Raw genomic sequence first — 6,000 nt, 5'->3', positions numbered from 1 at the left:
CCTACTCTTACTACATATCACATAGCACAATGTGTCTGTCTGTGAACATCATAGTCCATGGAGTTTCCTGCCTGAGCTCATACATCAGCCTGTCTTTCACCATTACAAACAAGAAGCGGTTTAGAGCCGATCCCTGATGTAATGAGCCTGAAAAATAAAGCTAAAAACTGAATTTCCCGGAGTGGCCACTTGAGGTTCAAGGTAAAAACAAATCAATGCCCATAGATCCCAATGTAAAAATGGCCAATTTAAAAGAAAAAAAAAAAAAGCATGCATAGAACCTGGTGCAAAAACATTTTGTTCTCCATTGCTAAGATTACCCCCCCTTATACAACTCCACACAGGTGAATTTTCTTATAAAGTTAGGGCTGTGGGCCCTTTGGCTGCTGCAAGGCCTCACATCCACTAATATTAATCACTGAATTGGTTCTCTCAGCCATGGTGTTCATGTGTTTTGTGTTTTGGAGCATATTTAATGGTTTACTATGCAGTCATTTCAGCTTTTGTGTCTTACATGATATGTGTGTGTGCGTGTGTGTGTGTGTTTCTTTTTCTGTTCCTTTCTCTGTGTTATATTTAGCTTATCTGTTGTCTTGTTTTGAAAAGTGTGTATGTGAAGATGGATGACTCACCTTCAACAAACCAAATGCATCAAAGGTGCAAATAAAATAATCTAAACCAGTTAAATATATTAGCAGATCAAGAGGTTTGTACCCAAGAGTTTTAAGGGCAATTATAATAAGTGTTCATATCTTTTAGGTAACATATAAATAAATACTAATTAATGAGAAACTCATTTCACTTATTAATCATAGATGGATCATAGATGGCCTTGTGTAACGAAAGGCGCTTACACTATGCAGCCATTAGTGGTAGACTGGGTGCTTTTTACATCTGAAAAGCATTAAGCGTCCACTGTTTGAAAAAACTCTGTGACCTGCTGGCTGTGAAAAATAGGCTGAGGTCACAGAGACCTCCCACACACTTGCACACCATCATAAATTGTGTTCATACTCTTCCACCCCGTGACAGCTGGCCTTCCTTTATTGTATATTAATTCTCTCCTCTTCTTTTATTCCAACACATCTTTACCATTCTCTCACACTCAAAGAAGTTACAATATTGACATTTGCACCTCCGAGCCAACTCAGTTGCAAAGGATTATGTCAGTCAAATAGACACAGCTGTGCCTCATTGGTGCCTAAACCACATTTTGGTTTGTTTTTTGACAAATAGCGAAAAATTATCCATCTGTTAACGAGCTAATGTCCAGACTGTTGCATGCAATTATTGACAGAAAATGTTTAATACATAAAAAACGTTGTATCAAGCAGTATGAATACACTGCGATTGCTTATTACATTGTTTATTTCCTTCCATTTTAAGTTATTTTATTCCTTTGAGGGAATTTTATACTTTATTTTTTAACTTGAGTTTACACTAAAATTAAATCATATGTCTGCAAAATGAAAATACTGCTAAAGATTTGATCAGTGGTTCCCAGCCTTTTTGGCTCATGTCTAGCTCTGTCTTGCAGTTTCATCAAAGATACACTATATTGTCTAAAGTATTCACTCACCCATCCAAATCACTGAATTCAGGCATTCCAATCACTTCCATGGCCACAGGTGTATAAACCAAGCACCTAGGCATGCAGACTGCTTCTACAAACATTTGTGAAAGAATGGGTCGCTCTTAGGAGCTCAGTGAATTCTAGCGCAGTACCGTGATAGGATGCCGCCTTTGCTACAAGTCCAGCCATGACTGGGAGCGACAGCAACTCAGCCATGAAGTGGTAGGCCACGTAAAATGACAGAGCGGGGCCAGTGGATGCCAAGGCGCAAAGTAAACAGAGGTCGGCAATTTTCTGCACAGTCAGTAGCTGCAGACGTCCAAACCTCATGTGTTCCTAAGAGAACGGGTTTCCATGGCCAAACAGCTGCATCCAAGCTTTACATCACCTAGTGCAATGCAGATCGTCAGATGCAGTGGTGTAAAACATGCCACCGCTGGACTCTAGAGTGGAGACATATTCTCTGGAGTCCAATGGACAAGTCAGGGTTGCCAGGAGAATGGTACTTGTCTGACTGTAAAGTGTAACGTTTGGAAGGGGGGGTTATATTGTGAAGTTATTTTTCAAAAGTTGGGCTCCGCCCTTTAGTTCCAGTGAAAGGAACTCTTAATGCTTCAGCATACCAAGACATTTTGGATAATTTCATGGTCCCAACTTTGTGGGACCAGTTTGGGGATGGCCCCTTTCCTGTTCCAAGATGACTGCACACCAGTGCACAAAGCAGGTCCATAAAGACATGGATGAACCAGTTTGGTGTGGAAGAACCTGACTGGTCTGCCCAGAGTCCTGACCTCAACCTGATTAGAGCGGAGACTGTGAGCCAGGCCTTCTTGTCCAACATCAACCTCACAAATGCCCTTCTGGAAGAATGGTCAAAAATTCCCATAAAGACACTCCTAAACCTTGTGGACAGCATTCCCAGAAGAGTTGAAACTGTTATCGCTGCAGACAGTGGGCTGACCTCATATTGATTAAGAATGGGATGTCCCTCAAGTTCATATGAATATGAAGGGAGGCTAGTGACATTTTTGACAATATAGTGTATACTGCTGAAACACTCACTAAACCTCTAATATTTATAAGTTTAATTTTAATAACGCTTGATATGTCAAAACATTAAATGATGCAATATATCATCATGAAAGCAATGATTAGGCTTAAATATCACCCAAAAATCTGCAGCATAACATTGGTTTTTAATCATTTTTAATCAATGGGACTGAAAACACCTGATTTCAAAGATTAGGGTGTTGCTCTCCATATAGTATATATTACTCATATTTTGTCTCAAAGAATCATTTTTACCTTTAGATTCTTCCTGGAAGTCTTGCTCACATTGCTACTGTTCCTTCAGTAATGGAGCCTCTGCTGCAGGCTGTATTGCGCCTTGTTGCTTCATAAACCTTTGTTCTGCTTCTTCTAGAGAAGCATTCTTATCCTGCCATAACAGGTCAGCTAACGAGAAAATTATCTCATTTATCCCTCCCACACTCATTCAGTTTCTTAAATTATACAAGACTGGATAGCTCATACACAGCGTTATTATGAGAAGCCCAAACAGTAATAAACAGAGTATGTTGCCATTTAGTTAAAACTGGTAATAAGAGATAATGAGTGTGATTCTCATTAGCTTCAAGGCCTTTGTCTAACTCACTCTAAAGAGGATTTTTTAAATTAGTGTCACAAGGACTGCTGCATGACCAGCATCAACTATGTACAAGAACTGCTAAAAAAAAAACCCTGACAACACAATTTTGGGTACTCTGATGGCAGAACAAAGGGAAAGAGCAGCTGTTGAAAGAATGCAGTTATGTGAGTAAGACAGCTTGTTTGTCTGTTTGAACAGAAGTAAAGAAATCGTCCTTTTTGTTCATGTTCGAAGAATGCCTCCCACAGAGTATATTTTCCTGTTGAAAATGTGGCTGCAAGGCTTTTAGCACTCTGTGGCGTTTCAATGTTAAAATGCCCATGCATAAATGCAGAGACACTTGGACACATTTAAACAGCTACCAGCAGGCTTTTTTCTTGAGAACCACAAGCTTTTATAAAATCAATATTTAACTCTCGAAACTTAGTGGGTACAAGTCCATTCCCATATACCGGACAGTCTGAGTGATCGTGTCCCCGAGGTCAATTAACCTTCTGGGGAATAATGAGTCTGGTGCCCCAGCTTTACCCTGCCATTCAAGACAAACTACAAAGACATAACTGTTAAGAGCTCATTTCTTAGCTATAAGTGACAAATTACAAACTTATTGGCTTGACACAACGCACTGAGTTTGTTTCACTTGGCACAGTAATTAGAACTTCTGAGTGCTTTTTCAGCTCAACCGCTACTTTTGTTCATACTAATTAGAAGTGGAATGTTGACTGGATGTCGGAAACAGATAGAAAGTGGTACTGACAGAACCACAGTACCACTGGAGGAATGAAAGTAAAAATGTAGCTGTGTCTCATACAGGACTCTTTAGTTCTCCCTCCAGAAATTCAAACAGTGTAATTAATGAACATGGTATTAACGATAGATAGATAGATAGATAGATAGATAGATAGATAGATAGATAGATAGATAGATAGATAGATAGATAGATAGATAGATAGATAGATAGATAGATAGATAGATAGATAGATAGATAGATAGATAGATAGATAGATAGATAGATAGATAGATAGATAGCCACACTATCTATCTATCTATCTATCTATGTGTGGATGGATAGCCACACATCCATCCATCCATCTATCTCCTGCTTTTGCTACAGCTTTTTTCTTCTCTTTCTCTTGATTTTTTTTGCATACTGTTATTCTTGATACATCGTAATAATAAGTTTAATATGGTTATCGGGGGTTTGTTTGATTCTCTTAGCTACCTGTATCCAGCTCTGCTCACACCAATATGCATGTGTGTGCAAACCAAGCAGCAACTTCCAGGGGAGGAAAAATGAAGCCAATGAGAATATTGCTGTTTGCCTAGGCTGGCACAAACGTGAGTTAATCCCTGTTGATTCCCATGTTATAATACCCAAATTTATAGCTTTTGTGTGCTTTGGAGTATTTAAAATGGAATTATGTGACAAATAATAAGGCTTGCTGTGAAGAATTTTCTGATATTCTATCATTTTTTTTTCTCAGTTCTGATTGGCAGATGTGTGTGTCTGTGTGACACTCCCATGCAGTTTATGGAAGCTGTTTGCTACCTAAGATTGCCTGTTAGCTGACAATTCAGAACTCCACCCTCTCACCCAAATGTGGTCACTTCTGACTCCAAAAAACCAAGATAGCAACATCCAAAACACTAAAGTTAAGGCTTCCAAAATCAGTGGGTGATATCAAGGTGGCTACATCAGTCTTTTATATCTTGTCTGTAAGTGCATTTGTATATGCCTGGATTAGGTTTTAAGTGCGGATTCTGTTTGTTGTTGCTGTTGCTGATGCTTCAATAAAAATTATAATAATGAAAAAACAAAAATACATGAAAATGACAACAATGCTTGCGACTATATTCTTATATAAGGGAATATTTTGACAAATTGAGGGAATAAGCAGTTATGTGAGAATATTGATGACATGTTTCTGGCAAAAATGAATGTGAAACTTGGCACAAAGAGACTTTTTGAAAAGGCTTTATAAAAGCAATAAAAATGTTCAGTTCATACACTCTATTAGGATTTTTCTGTTGATACTCTTTCTTGTAATACACAGCAGTGTATGTAAGTTCATATACACTGCTTTATATATCAAAATGCATCATTGCTGGTGGGTACACAAATAGTAGTGTTGAACTTTGCAATTTGTGCATCCATCAGAAATGATGGATTTTGATTGTGATTGACAATCGTCACACAGAATGCAAAATTAATCTATGCTGATTAAAACCTTTGAAGATAAGTGTGACGAGAAATGAAACAATAATGTCTGATAAAAATCTGCTACTGTGCATGTCAGTGTGAACATGCTGATACACTTAAAATAGCACGTGCCAGTATGGAAGTACATGATTTGAGACACAGCATGTCTGCTGGCTGTAGCTTTGTATGTTCTCATTTAGCTCTCTGCAAGAAAGTGATTCATTTCCTTAAATGCACCTTTTATCATGTGTAATATCTCATGATCCTGTAATCAGACTATGTGGCACACCACATCCATCAATAATATCCAACACCATTCAGTCTGATCTGTATTCTTCAATCTCAGCCTTTAATAAGATCGTGCTGCCGCTTTCAGGGAGCCTCTTTTCATTATCTTTATAATTTTGGAGAGAACGTTGCCTTTGAGATCTGCATTTTAGTATTAGGTACTATTGGGTATTATTAGGGGATCAAAGTGTTTCATTGAAGGCTGGAAATTGAACCTTTCAATCAGTGAAACAAGGTGAAAATATTAATTATTGAGAGAACCGATAAAGAACAAGGTGCCATTTTGGAGAG

This window comes from Archocentrus centrarchus, chromosome 7 (genome assembly GCF_007364275.1).
Source record: "Archocentrus centrarchus isolate MPI-CPG fArcCen1 chromosome 7, fArcCen1, whole genome shotgun sequence".
Taxonomy (NCBI): domain Eukaryota; kingdom Metazoa; phylum Chordata; class Actinopteri; order Cichliformes; family Cichlidae; genus Archocentrus; species Archocentrus centrarchus.
The sequence above is the reverse complement of the archived record's forward strand: the minus strand, read 5'-3'. Positions refer to the sequence as shown.